Source organism: Pezoporus occidentalis, unplaced genomic scaffold (assembly GCF_034315485.1).
Source record: "Pezoporus occidentalis ecotype Australia unplaced genomic scaffold, CSIRO_AGI_Poc_V1 ctg23, whole genome shotgun sequence".
Lineage (NCBI taxonomy): Eukaryota > Metazoa > Chordata > Aves > Psittaciformes > Psittacidae > Pezoporus > Pezoporus occidentalis.
In genome coordinates this window covers 5,917,886-5,933,582 of record NW_026914180.1, presented here as the reverse complement: position 1 = coordinate 5,933,582, position 15,697 = coordinate 5,917,886, and positions in this window count along the sequence as shown.

Sequence of the window (15,697 nt, the reverse complement as noted above, 5' to 3'; positions counted from 1 at the left end):
TATGAGAAACAGAGCTTGTATTTTTTATTCCCTTAATGTGCACGAGATTCTGAAGGTCATTTCCTGCTAGGGCTCCTGACCTGCCTCATTACTGTTTTCATGTTTCCAGCTTCTTTCTATGGCAAATTCCTTATAAAAACTGGGAGAAGTAGCTGTGTATTTTAAAGGTCTGATGGTGAAACAAAGTCACATCCATGAATAACTGAGCACAAATCCAGTGCTGTAATCTATGTGGGCAAGATGCAGACCCATTAATTCCATTAGGACTCCATGTGTAGGACAACCCTGTGAATAAAACCAGGGAAATCAATGACTTCTGGTGAGTTAAATTTATTGACAAGTACAGAACTTGCATATAGAATGGAAGTGACAGCACATATATGATGAAATCCTGGTCCTCCCTGTCTATGACAGGGAAGGGACTTTTGAATCAAGTAGTTTAGATTCCACTCATGGTTTGTTGTTTTCCTCCCTCTGAGTTTTAAAGACATGCAATTATTTGCACAAGCAGAATAGGACTGGCAAATTCAATAAGGCAAATTTTTGATAAAGGTCTTTTGCTAATTTAATACTGGACTTGAAAAAAAAATGCATAGTCTTAGGTTGTTGAGATTTGTGAAGTGCATTTTGGACGTGTCCTGAACTGGCTGCATTAGTAAATGTATCTAAGCTAAGACAGCACCAGCAGAGAGAGCAAGCAAAATGCTTGACTTAGGGATTCCAGCAATTGTAAAGAGCACACTGAGGAACCAGAAGTAAACAATGCTACAGTGCAATAGGAATGCAATGGGCTGCTAATTGCTGTGGGCTGAGGAGATACGGAACACCCTACATGTAAAGATAAAGAAATTGGGAAATCCCTCTAGAAGATGCCAGGCTGACATTGCCTCTGTACAGTAGAGCATGGATGAACAAGCCACCTCTCATTATCACTTCCATCTCTCATGCTGGGCTTTGCAGTGTGATAAAGAATTAGGTTTGGCAAATTAGGTAAGGGAAAGGGAATTTGGAAATGACACCCCTGATGATTGATGATACTAATAAGTATTGTGCCAAGGAGATCCCCTTCCCCCATCAAACAGGGCACATGCATGAATAGCCTTGCATACTACCTGAACATAAACATCACCGTATACAACATAGATTGAGGTGTTTAGAGAGAGCAGAAATTAAAAATGTACACAACAACCTTTATTCACGCAGTGTGTGTACAGTGCTGCTAAATATACACACACTATTCATCTAAGTAGAAGCATGCAAAGAGGTACACAATATATATAAACAGGTATACGTGTATTTTAAAAATCCCCCTGCACATATATCTCCCCTTACAAAAAGATAACAGAACCAAACCATGACAGACGATTGTTAATCTTGTGCTGCAGGAAACTCCAGCTCAGTTCCCTGGTTTTGCTTCATTTGAGACAAAATTCAAACCTTTCCCCTGGGGGGAAGGTGTTCTGCAGAGGAAATATTTTTGCTTCAGTATGTTCATTCAGACAGGGAGAACTGGGAGTAGGTTTATGGTAGGATGTGGGAGAAGGAGATGTACTTCTCTGCTTCAAATGATTCAAGGTAAAATCTGAGCTTGTCTGTCACACCAAGCTGCATGGGGCTGCCCGGATGGAAAGACTGGCAGGTATAGAAATTAATATATATGGCCATACTTGTCCCTAGTCCATCTGCTGAGTGAACCACAGATCATTTAACCATCCTCCCAGGGTGTTTCCAAGGCACTGGAAAGTCAAGTGGGGAAATTCTCACTTTAAGGATCTGCGTTCAAGTCTTATTCTGGCTTGAGCTGCAGCTCTTAGCAGGTTCTTATGGGTAGCATCTGTATTCAGGCCCTTTGGACACACACCACAGTGTGTGGAAACTTCATGATATTTTTGTGACTGCACTACCACCCAGCCGGTAGATCTGGGTGCCGAAGGATACCTAAATAACCACTGAAGAGCTGGACCTGTGTTGCTATGGTGATGAGAACTGTATAAAAAGCTACACGGAAAGGAATAAAACATTGTATTTAAATAGATCCATGGAGATCTACAAGTTTATTTCTTTTTTGGGATTCAAATCCATGCACACTGATGCATGCCTGCCATAGCTTCAATCTTCTGCTTTGGCTTGGCGCATGGGATTAGGTGAAATGGCAGTGCACTCTTTGCTCTCTGTGCTGCAGCCAGCTCATGCAAAGACTTGCCATACAGCGAAAACCGGGAACACTACTTTTGCCTACTCATCAGGAATGTGTTAACCACATAGGAATCACAGGTAACTGGTTAGTGGTAAATACTGGAATGTATTTGAAAGATGGTGTAGATGTGTGCATATGTGTGTGTCTGTGTGACAGCAGACTTTTTTTGCAGACTAAATTGGCGGCTATTGCTACCTGAATGACTGCAAGCCTGACACTTAAGTATTGCTCACCCCCAAAGAGTAACAGTAAAATTAATGCTGACTTCTTCCCTCAGGGTATTTCCTTCTCTCTTCCTAACATTTTAAACCAGAGTACTACTGTCAAGAGCTGGATGGGGCTCCCCGCACACGATAGCTCCTTGGTCTCTATAAGAAAGACTGTTCTGCTGTCAGCAGAGAGGCAGCTTTTCAGCACTTCAGCATGTGGATTCTCCTTCCAGCAGGTTCCTTCTGAAGTTGAACCCAGCACTTTGTACAATGATGAGATTCACAGTCAATCCATTCAATGTAATGGCAAACACAGCTCTTTGTCTTATACCAGCATATGGATAAAATTCTTCTAGTATTCTGGTGCATTGTGTTTTAGAGAAAAACTTTTGCTCTCGTGGTTTGTTTTTTTTTTGTTTGTTTTGTTTTAGCGTCTTGGTCTGACTCAGCCTTGTTTCAGAAGCCTAGAACTGCATTTGTACTACAGATAATATCTACAGAAATGCCCAGAATTGTCTAAATCACAGAATCACAGAAACATTGGTTTGAATGGGCATCTAGAGGTACCTAGTCTCCATCTTTACACTCTGATGGGCTATCACCCACACAGGACCAGTTCCATGGCTTTGTGTAGCTGAGACTCACAAACCTCAAAAGGTGGATGTTGCACGACACTTCTGATAAGCTCTTCACTGCTGTGCCCTCCTGCTAAAACATGTAAGGGGTAACGGGTTAAAACTTAAACTGGGGAAGTTTAGATTGCATATAAGAAGGAAATTCTCTCCTGTTAGGGTGGTGAGGCACTGGAATGGGTTGCCCAAGGAAGTTGTGAATGCTCCATCCCTGGCAGTGTTCAAGGCCAGGTTGGATGAGGGCTTGGGTGATATGATTTAGCGTAAGGTGTCCCTGCCCATGGCAGGGGGATTGGAACTAGATGATCTTAAGGTCCTTTCCAACCCTAACGATTATATGATTCTATGATTGCCCAAAGTGAAATCCTAAATTGCATTCTGTGGTCTTTTTCCTTCTTATAGTGCCTGGCACCACCAAGAAGAGGGTCTTCCATCTTTGTAGCTGCCTATCAATCCCTTTCAGTTACAAGTTTATCCATTAGCCTTTTCTCTACACAGAGCAGGTCCAACACCTTCAGCTACTCCTTGTGAGCCATGAGCTCCCAACCTCACGCTATTTTGATAGGTCTCCATTAGATCTACTGCAGGTTTTTCCTATCCTTCTTCAGCTAGAGTCCCAAACCAGACATAGTATCACAGATACTCTGCTCATTGATGGCCACCAGCTGGCCATCACACCATTGACTGCTCCCATTTGAGAAGTGTCAATAAAGTGTTTTTTCTGAACTGCAAGGATCCTGTGAAACTCTAACATTATCATACGTTAGTCCTGCTCTAGATGGGGAAAGCTTCAGGACAGAGAGCACCAACACCACAATCAGCTTTATCATAGAACTGTATCCTGGTCTGCATAAAAAGAAGCATAGCAGGTAGGTTGAAGGGGGTAATTCTCCCCCTCTACTCCACTCTCATGAGACCCCACCTGGAGTACTGCATGCAGCTCTTGAGTCCTCAGTACAAGAAAGATGTGGACCTCTTGCAGAGGAATTGAGACCAGAGCCACAAAAATGATCAGAGGGATGAAATGCTTATCCTACAAGTAAAAACCGAGAGAGTTGGGGTTGTTCAGGCTGGAGAAGAGAAGTCTTCAAGGAGACCTTATTGCAGCCTTTCAGTACTTAAAGGGGGTTTATAAGAAAGACGTTTTAGCAGGACCTGTTGTGGTAGGACAAGATGTAATGGTTTTAAATTAAAAGAGGGGAGAGTCAGATTAGATACAATGACAGAATTTTTTACAATGAGAGTAGACAAGCCCTGGCACAGGCTGACCAGAGAGGTGGTAGATGCCCCATAGCTGGAAATATTCAAGGCTGGACAGCTCTTTGAGCAACCAGATCTAGTTGAAATATCCCTGTTCACCGCAGGGGGATTGAAAAAGATGGCCTTTAAAGGTATTTTCCACCACAAAATATTCCATGACTCTATGATTCTATGGCAGAAAAGCATGAAGGTGGGTTTGTATATTATCACTGGGGAAATAGTGAGTATATAGGCTGCTGTGGCCACTTTGGAATCATTTAGTTTTGTGCTAACCAAAGGGTAATGCATTTGTGCTTTCTGTCATTGAAAACACTGGTGCAGCCTTGCACCTGAACACCCAGCCACATAAAGGAATGACCACCCTTAAGTCTGTCATCTCAGCTCCCCATGCAACACTTAGGAGCAGAAGGAGCTCAAATGTGTATCCCTGTAAACCTGACTGAAAAGCTAGCAAAATTGTGGATCTGCAGAGTGGAGATTATTTCCTGTGAATTCCACAGAAATATCAAGAATTTATGGGCCCACACCACAACAAAATCTTTTTAAGGCTTACGACCTAAAAAGGTGGTACCTCAAAAAACATTCCTTCATGAAACCTGGTGGCACCTGAAAATCTGACAGCATCACAGCCTCAAGCACCCATGTTCCTGAGGCAACTAATGTATTTTCAGACATGCCCAGAAGTTTTTTAGTTTTAACAGGTCTGAGCAGTTCAGCATCTATTTTGTACATGACTCCTGTTGGCATCCACAAATTAGGCATCTGTCTTGCATGCAGGGGAGCCTAAGCTAGTAATTCAGGGGCAAAAGACCAGATGATACACGGAGAGAAACTCAGCAAATAACCAGCAAAATCTACCGTGACAACTCACTGCCAGTCCCCTGTCAGTGGCCCTGCAGATCTTATCTTTTTCAGGATATTGGCTGCCTGTGACATTTTTTCTTCATCCAGCATTCAAATTAAAGTGATCAGAGGCTGACCCGCAGAGTCTAGTTCATCATGAATTTTTTCCTACTGATTACATAAATAATCACAGGAAGGAAAGTGCTTTTTACGTTAATACACATTTGCCCAAGCTTTTGTAAGAACATAAAGAGAAGTATGTTGAGTGGTAAAGCCGTGCTTGAATTCTTTTATTTATCTTGTAAGTCTAAAGGCCTGTCATCTGCAAAGTGACAAAGCTGTCTGTTTAACCTAAACTCATCTCCATTTTGTAACCTATTAATGCATTTGGAGTGCATGGGTAAACAACAGCATTTAGCCCTGGTGTTCTTTGTGATAACTCATTTCTCTTGGTTCTGGAAGACTCCGTACATTTTGTACCCTTTCTTTTTTTTCTTTTTTATTAGGGATTAATGGCAGAATCATGGGCAATCTCAAGGGATTAGGATGGGATTCTTTGTCAAGCAACAGAAATGTGCCAAAGCAAAGAAATAGGCAACCTGCCATATGCAATTGAAAACTAGAGGTCCAGTAAAAAACAGATCTGGAATTGCCTAGAAGAATCTGATGGAGACTCAGAATACCCATTACAAGGGTAATGTTATTGGCTTCTGGCATTCAAGAAAATACAGAGACTGTACTGTAAGGTCAGAAAGATGGAAAAATATGCCTTTTTGTTGACCCACCTCACCTTCAAGGAAAGATGGGCCAATGCAGCATAGACGTTTCTTCATCTCAGTTAGTGAAATTTCTGAGATTAACTCTCCAGATTTCATTCTAATGACATGACTTTCCAACAGATGATTGAAGGTCATAGCAAAGAAGACTGAAGCCTCTGTGTTTGGTTGTGCAGCTGGGGTAGCAAGTAGAGAAAATGAGTCACAAGCTTTAATATTAAACATAGATGTCTTTACATTTCCCAGAAATTAGTCTCTGTACCTAGGCTCTGCAGCCACTCAGCCAGCTGGCACAAGAGCCCAAGACACCTTTTGAGCACTCTTTCATGTCACCATGGAAGAAGTTTCCTCTGTTCCTTTCTCTTCTGGCACAGTTACTGAGCCTGCTTGTGGCTGGCCAGAGTCTCTTCAAGCTTCAGATCTATGTTCAGCATCACAGCTGGGTCCTGCTGTTACCAGAGCTAATTAGAGTCCTGCAGGTCACTGCCTTCACGAAGATGTTTTTGTTGTTCTGGTACTGAGTACCCTGTTCTTTTGCTACTGGCACTTATGCTTCTTTCTGCACAGAGCCCTAAAGCTCCAAGACACCAGTGAAGACAGACTGAGTACAATAATTAGGCTCAAACACAGAAGGAAAGCAGTCCATTTTCTCCTGCCACAGTTAGCATCAGTTCTTAGCTCCTCTCTCTCTCCAATCCTAGATTGCTTTATGGTATGTGCAATAGTAGCAGTCTATAATTAAGGCATTTGAGTCTAGTTTGTTGCACCCTCTGTTGCATCCTCTGGCTTGTGGGGTGGACCAAAGAGAGAAATGATATTTACTCACCTCTAAGGGTGATGTTTCACAGGCAGATGGGGCAAACTCACAGCTCACTGTTCTGCGGAGCAGCCCCCATCCCTGGGCATTCCCCTGCTGTTGGCAGCACTGCCCCATCGTGTCACTCACATTAGCTCAGCTAGGAATACAGTGAAGCAAATCAGCTCAATGATCTGAACTTTCTTTTTTTCCCCACGTCTTCCTTTTTTTCCTTACATGAATATTTTTTCTCTTTAATGATACAGACTGGATGCTAAAAGGTCCAAAGAGCTGAGTGAATGCAAGGGAAACAGTTAGACCATAAGATCTGTAGTGAGGATATTACATATTTTAGACTGTAAGCTGTAAGGCTGAGCTGTCTCTCAAAACCTTATCCTAAGAAGTACCCAGGTTGTCACTCACTGGAGGCTCACAAAGGAAAATGGGCTCTAGTCTTAACATCTTCCTGAAAACATTTAGTATTAAAAACCATCATGCATTAAGCAAAGATCAAGTCCAAAAGGGAGATGTTGAACCCTTTCATACAGTATTTGTGGTATTCTGTAAAGGGTGCTAGACTTACTTGCATATCTTACAGCAACAAAATGAACACTGATAATTGCATTCTGAGCACAGGTAAAGTCAGCCACAGACTAGCAAGGAAAGAGAAGCTCCCTATTTTCTGTGTAAATTGTGGAGCCTTTAGATACACAGTGGATGTTCAAGGAAGAAATGTTATAGCAACATTAAAACAAGAGAGATACATTCTTCTGCAGACATATGAATTAGTCTGATGTCAACACGATTATCTGGTTATGTAAGGGATAAATCCCATTCTCAAAGAGGCAAATGTGAAATGCTGTTTTGCTGATCGACTTCAGTGATACTTACCGAGAGTTATATCAGACAACATCAAGAATTAGGCCCTTTGTGCTTAATTTTCAGGAAAGGTAAAAACACTTTGAATAACCAAAATATGTGAGTGGATTGCATATTGTTGGAGTCTCTGGAACTGTATTCTCTGCAGTGCTGGATAGAAGTGTTTAACTGCTGCCCTACGTGCTAACTTCCAAAACAGCTGTCCTACAGACCTCCTCAGATACCTAAATTACATAGATACCAGAGCTCCCCTTCCTTTGCAGAAATCCCCATGGCACCTGAATTTCAGCTACTGCTCACAAATATCTCAGGCTCACAAAATCAAATGTTCCCCTGCTTCCTGTGCTCATGGGACCTGAGCTATTCCATGCTGCAATAAAGACATAAATATTCATTAAGTCTCAGGAAACAAGAAGCTGTAAAGAGTTGATTCTGCAGCTTTCGGGGGTTGGATCCTTACCTGCATGGGTGGTGAGGCAGGGCTAGGTCCCTTAGTCTGTAAATACTGAAATCCAAATGCAAAGGAAAAGGCTACTGTGAAATAGGAAACAACTGATGGGATTGACTGAGACAGCTACATTCTATCTTGCACAGTACCCCAATGGTAGAAAATCTCCAGAAAAAGGGGAGATCTGGCTGTGAGATTCTGTCCCTAAATGGACAGAGCAGAGATTTGAGCTAAGGGCTATTGGAAGAAGTGGTAAAAGGGTGTGTAGCAGGGAGGAGCTGTTTGGTTGCATTTTGTGCGAAGATGCAGGGAGGTAGAGGGAAAGCAGGCTTCCAGTATGGCTGCAGGAGCCCCTCCTCTGGGAAAGGGAGAAAATTCATCATTGAAACTGATTTGATGTCGAGTCACCAAATTGCAAGTGAAGGTCTATGTGCAAGTCAAGTGCCATGGCACCTGGCAAACTTTACCAGTGGAAACTCCAGAAATTAGAGTATTAGTTTCCTGTAAGGGCAGAGGAGAGAGTTAGAAAATTTACATTCGGACTTATAAAATGGCTGTTAGTACCCTGAGCCGTCCTTGTGAAACCAACCCCAAGGCTGTTGCTCATTTTTTATTCCAAGTTAGTGTTTTTAACCACTTTCTCCTTCTCTCCAGGATTTTCTAAAAATAGCAGGAATAATAACACACGGGGGAAAAAAAAACACAAGATCCAAAGACGATATCGGGCAGACCCAGCAGCACACAAATGATCACTCTCTCCCCTGACTGTATGGCAGGCTGTTATCAATGTCAGCCTAATTCCCCCTCTCTGCTCTTGTGATATCAGCTAAACAAAAGGGGCCAAACAAATCCCTGGTGTCACCCTGAGGAAGCTGCGTGAGCCACCTCAGGCATGGCTTTGCCCAGTGCATTTACCAGTACAGTACATCATGTGCTAATGTGTGGGCATCTCCCTGAGTGGATCTGCACCTGCTCTGTGGTCTAGACCAAGTATCTGTCTGTCACTGCATTTCTCTACTTGTCTGTTGGACTCCTATGAAATATATTCTTGCCTCTTTTGTTTAACCTTTGTCTTCCAGTTTTTGTCTGCCTTGTGAGTTCTGCCTAATTAGGAAACTTTCAAATTCCCTTGTGGCCTTGAGTTTTCTCATGCAGAATTTGGAATTAGTGCCTTTTTCTGGCTAGTTTTCAGGGCTGTGTTCATGCTTTTTAAGCGCTAAAATAACAATTAACAATACTTTGCACTTCCATACATTCATTTTTTCCCCCTCTGGGGATCTCAAAGTACTTTATAAGTGGCTGTTAATTAAGATTCAACATTATAAGGGGAGGAATGTACAGGGAGGGACACATTTCTTTTCCACTATAGATATGCAGCCATCTCTGTGATGGATAGAAATAACTGGTTTAAGAGAGTTAATGCAACATATAGAGTACCAGACAGCAGTTTTTAGTCTGGAAAGTAAAACCAATACAATACCCAGTTGAACGTGCAAAGAGGAATCATAGAATCAGACTAAAATTACACAAACGAATTTTAACTAGGACGGCAGGGTCAGTCCCCCCTCCACCCGAGGCCAAAAACGCAGTTTCACAGCTTGCACAGAAGCAACTAGCCCTGATAACAGACTTAAACAGAGCACTTCGGCCTTGCTGCTCCCCAAGCATCTTGCTAGGACTCGGGCTTGGTCCTAAATCAAGAGGAAATAGTGCCATCTACTGAACCAATAGCCCCACCAACCACCAGTGCGGGACGGGGCGGGGGGGGGGGTGATTTCACAGCCAGAGGCATTAGTGATACCCATGTCCAGCATGTTTTCTAAGTGGTGTATATACAACACATATACAGAGAGAGAGACAGACAGCAGAAGAGTCAGTATGCCAGAAAAGATTCAAACTTGTGTTTGTGTAATTATACTACTTTTTTATTATGCTGGCAAGAGGAGACCTGAGCAAGGACTGAAGCACCAGCTGGAAGCTGTGCATTTCAAGGCCTTACGGTAGCTAGCAGTCATGTCTTGTCTTTGCTCCCATAGTCTCCAGAATATTAATGAAGGAAAGGGTGTTTATTATTTTCAACACTCCTTCTCCCTACAAGGATAGTATTAATGATGTAAGGAAGTAAACAATTCACTGAGACACAGAGCTCTAAGTTATTAATTTCTGAGAATCTATCCTCACACAATTTAGGAGCTAGAACATTGGAGAATGGTGTGCATAATATGAATACAGACTACACTCTGGCTTAAAAAAATCAGACATTAGTCCAGTTCATCAAAAATGCTCCTTTTCAACAGTAGTGTATTTGAACATTGACAACTAAATGCATGCGGGTTTAGCCTGAATCTTGCCCAGGCTCTTTGCTGCAGTTGCTGGTGCAGGTGGTGTGGTTGGAGCCGCCAATCCTAAAGCAACCCAGGTCTAGGCAAACAGGCACCTACACCCTGCCTCAGTTTCCAGATGAGTCAAGACTTCTTCGGATGCCACCAAGGTGGAGCAGTCATTTCTCTATTGCTGTTAAGGCTGCAGCATGCTGAGGCATCTTTAGTGTTACAGTTTAGCATCACAGGGTAAAAAAACAGAAGAAAACCATGGCAAAACCCATCACTGCTCTTGCATGCTCGATGAGTGCCTGGCTGCTGGCTGCTGCTCAGTTCCCTCCTGCTTGCTGTCTCTTCCCTGTGGCTCTTGACAGTCTGGCTGTACCATGTCTTGGCTTGAAAAGAAGAGCTGGAAACTGCTTTCGTCCAGGATACAGGGGGCTTTGCTGATCAGAGCACTCTGAAAACCTGGGAAATGGGAGAACATTTCTACTACCATTAGAGAAAAGGCGAGAGTTAGATATTGCCAATCCTAAATTAGTCCTCTAACTACTGCAAATAGTTCAAAACATAAGAAATGGCACATCCAGTGGTAGGCTCCTGCCTTCAGAAAAGGGTGATGAAACAATTTCAAAGGCGTGAAAAGAACTAACATTTCCAGTGGTTCCTGTCTATATTCCTTACACCTCACAAGTAAGGAAGACAGGAGCAATCTCTGCAAGACTTTATAGTTTCTTATGCCTTTGCATTGTCTGGCAAAGAGATTTAGGTAGCTGTATCCATCTCTTTTTCTTTCTTCTGAGGCACCCAAAATTTCAGCCATGCAGGCAAATTAGACCAGTTGGTTTAGGCCACTGGCAGTAGCTCTCATTACACCTTTGTGGTAACCAATTAGGTCTTTCTGTGCAATGCCAGGCAGACCAGCCCCCAGTGCTCTGTAAAATCCAGGCAGAAAGGTGAATTTCAGGATCAGCTCTCAGCAGAGATTTGTGTTTGTTAAAAGCACAACACCAGCTCAAGGCTGATGCTTACTACAGGTGAAATTAATTCTACAAAGAGAAGATTTAGAAGAAGAGTTTAGGGAAAGCTGGGAGACACCAGTATGGGGCACGACTGCTTTTCTACGTTCTCTCTGGGCTACCGGACTATCTGCCCGAATGTTTTGTGAGTGGAATGGGAGATGCTGGATCAGGTGAAAGAGGGCAGGGACAGGCCTGGGAAAGAGAACTGGACTTGCTTCTCTAGTTGTTGCTGAGGAAGGGGAGGGGTGGGAGCTGACCCCAGAGTAGTAATTGTTGTCTCCTACAGTGTCTGCCAGCAGCTGTGCAGATAGAGACTGGCCACACTGGGAACTGGAGCAGCACTATGCCGCATACCTTGTCCGAGCAAGGCAGTCTGCCATTCCCTGCTAGTGCAGGGAACCACCAACTGTGCCTGTCTGTAAAGGCAACCCTGGAGGAATGAGGACAGAGGGGGAACTTTCTATCCTGGCAGACAATTTTTCCCAAAAGCTCTGTGCTGCTGCAGAGGTTCATCTGGCTGAAGTCTTATGGAGATATGGGACCTTCCTAAGGAAGCTCCACTGCACACCGTGGCAGCTATCCTTTTCAACCACCACTGTAAGATCTTGTGTTATCGACCTGTTGGGAAAGGAATTCAATTTTTCTGAAAAAGAATGGCTGGTTTCATTTTCTTATATATGAATCCACATTTGATTGCAAGCTATTTGAACATGGTACTGAGCACAGGGGCCCTAATCCTCACCAAAGCCCCTGGGTGTGCCTTCACTACAGGAACAAATAAAAACAGTGATTGCATTAGGTATCCATTCATCAAACCCGTATACTGTCTAAAGATGCTGCTTCTTACTGTCCCCCTGTAGTGCATTACCTTCCAAAACAAAAATAATTTCAAATAATAATTTAAGTTTCAGGTTGCTCAAAGCCAAACACTCTTAAGGGTAGGCTGTCAACTTTCTAACACCAATTAATGTATTGATAAAGCTTCTGGAGTAGTGACATTAACAGTATCTTCTTACAAAGATACCTGCAGGTAATATCAACCCAATTACTATTGAATCTGAAGTGGGGGAACTGGTGAGCCTGCCTTAACAGAATTACAACAGAATTACCAAGATACATTGAATTATTTCTACCGATATGGAAACTTACCTAAGAGCAAAGCACTGAGTGAGACATATTTGTCTTTGTTGAGCAAAGCTGAAGCACAGATGTTCCCCAGGCCATTCTGGACCGTGTTGGTGATATATTCAGAGCTTTGGTTGTTTCAGGTACATACATCCTTAACCATGTTCCCTCTGCTGTCCTTACTGATTTTGATTAAAGGAATAGACCCTTAAAGCAAAGAGATATAACCACCACAGAAACGTGTTTTGTATCTGAAGCAGCACAGCTGGGAAAGAGGCTTAGCAACAAGGTGTGCCATCAAAAGAAGATGCTTTTACCAAGGTATGGCCTGGACATTCATCCACTTTCATTCCTGTAGCAAAACCCAGTGGCCAAAACAGTGTTTAACGTCCTCTGGACTTATCCCAGCCAATTCAGAGATGTTACATTCGGGGTGAGGAGAATGGAGAATGTGATCTGACAGGAACAGCCACGGGGCATTTCAGTGTAAACAAAAGGAAAGGATGCTTGATGAGAAAGTTGGGGTATGTCCATCCTACTCCTATGTGGCAAAAGCTTTCACTCTTTCAAAATCTGAGTGTATCTTTTAAACAGATATATTAAAATCCTAATGTGCTGCAACTATGCTTTGTCACTTTTTCGCTTAATCCACATACATATATACATGTGTATGTATGAACATATACAAATACCTAATTTTTATTATTAAGTGACCCATTCAAGAAACAAAGGAGCAAACAACACACAGGGTGAACAGTTCTACTCAGAGATATTGCTTTCACTGTTTCTCTTTCTTTGGTCAACTGTTATATTGTACAGTGATATAGAACCACAGAAGAGTTAGGGTTGGAAAGGACCTTAAGATCATCCATTTCCAACCCCCCTGCCATGGGCAGGGACACCTCACAATAAACCATGCCACCCAAGGCTCTGTCCAACTTGGCCTTGAACACCACCAGGGATGGAGCATTCACAACTTCCTTGAGCAACCCATTCCAGTGCCTCACCACCCTCACAATAAAGAATGTCTTCCTCGTATCTAATCTAAACTTCCCCTGTTGAAGTTGGAACACATTACTCCTTGTCCTATCACTACAGTCCCTAATGAAGAGTCCCTCCCTAGCATCCTTATAGGCTTCCTTCAGACATCTTCTCACTGTCTTCTCTTAACTATCCTTCATTCTATTAAACAGACAAACATCAGCTGCAAATAATGCATGTTTAATTATGCAGTGTTGGGGGCTGATACTGTATCAGCATCAGCTTTTCTTTTAATATTTTGGCAGCACACAAGTGAAACTGCTATAATATGTTGAAATAGCCTCTATCAGAGTAATGGTTACAAATCCATCGCATGCACAGTAGCCTCAACTCTGCCCCTACAAGGCCAGAAGGGATGGTGAAAAGGAGTGGCTTCCATCCCAGATGAGCTTCTAGATGCTCTTGATGATATGGATCTGATGGCAGAAAGCTAGCAAATGGTTGCCAGGTGACACTGGAGATAGGCGGGAAGCACCCTCATGCAACACAAAACAATCATTTTCAAAATAAAGCAAAAATTCTCTGGGTTTTGTCATCATTATTATTTGTAATCACTTCTGAGGATGGAGAAGGCTTGTCAGACCAGATGGGACCAGCGTATATAATGAATGACACAGCACACTGCGCTGTAACCAGAGGTAGCAGAGAGCAGAAAGGCTCCAGGACTGTCACTGCTGTATTAGTGGCAAACAGATACACAGGGAAGATGCAGCCATTTTAACAAAGATGTTGCAAAGATGCTATACAATGGACAGCATTTTTCACCTGCAAACACAAAAAACCTGGCATAATATGATACAGTGACCACTGGAGCAACTCCTCATCTGTGCCATGGTAGACTTGTTCTGGTCCTCCAAGGGTTTAGGATCTTCTTGAGTGTGGCATGTTTTCCACAGAGTCTGTAATTACAACCAGAATAATTTGTTTTATGTTGAACAGACCTAAGTGTAAAGGAAAAAACCTTTGTGGGATGGGGTTTATTTTGCTAGATGCTTTACTTTGCTTTATTGTCTTTATTGCCTTTTCCATCTACATACTGCCTGTGCAGAAGTGGTACATTTTCCTGCTATTAAGCAATAGCTAAATCAGATCTATGAGCCATGTCCCCATTTCAGAGGCTGCAAAACACCTCAGGATGGCCCTGTGCTTCAGCCTTTCGCTTGACAACTTTCCATCATTTGCCAGCATCTAGGCAGAAAAGCCCTGTACCAATTCCTAAGCTAGATGACAGTGGACCCAAAGGATGGTTTGGAAGCAGCCAGATTGGACAAGCTTTTTTCAAGTGAATTGGTCAAGCTGTTCCAAGCAGATTTGTTTTCATGCTAATTTACAGGAGTACTGCTTGAAGACACTGCATTTGCTCAGAATGAGGCTACAAAGAGGATTTAGCCCTTAATATGACAGATGCAGTTCTCCTTCTACACCCATGCAAAATACTTTAAACAGGTTGGACAAAATAGGTCTCAAGCTAGTGCTGGCCTTTGCTTGAAGGGGGAGTTTGGACTAGGTGGTCTCTCAAGTCCCTTTTCAGTGTGAATGATGCTGGGACGGTGCTGTGATGAGGAAGAAACAAGCACTGTGAAGCCTGTTCAGAGGTCTCGGAGCACCATATTGCCAAAAGTGCCAGTAGAGACACCCTTTACCATCTTTGTACAGTGACTACTAACCAAATGAGTTAAGAGCTTAAAACACCTTTGTGGTGCAGAATCAGTTCCCTGCATTAACACAGCTGAGTCACACAGGCCAGAGACAGCTTTCCACTAATGAAGGACTGGCACAAAAGCTGAATAATGAAGAGAAGCTTACGCTGCTGCTGCCTTTACTCCAGGACTCGTTTTATTCTTGCAGGCTCTCAGGCAGTCACCATTCATGCACAGGTGCAACTATAAAGGGGCCAAATGTGGAAGGCAGGGTGTGACTAAGCCCAAAAATGAGCGACACAAATGCATTATTCATGCAGGAAACTTACAATGCTCTGCGATTACTTTCTTCAGAGCAGATCACTCCGCTACCAACATCAGCTACACGATTCTTTATTTCTGACACCTGCCTTTGTTGCTTTTCTACCTCAGAAGTGAGGTGACCTGGATGTTCACATGTAATGTTTGCTCAGATGATATTTCCCAGCAATGCTGGGTAACTTCCTGG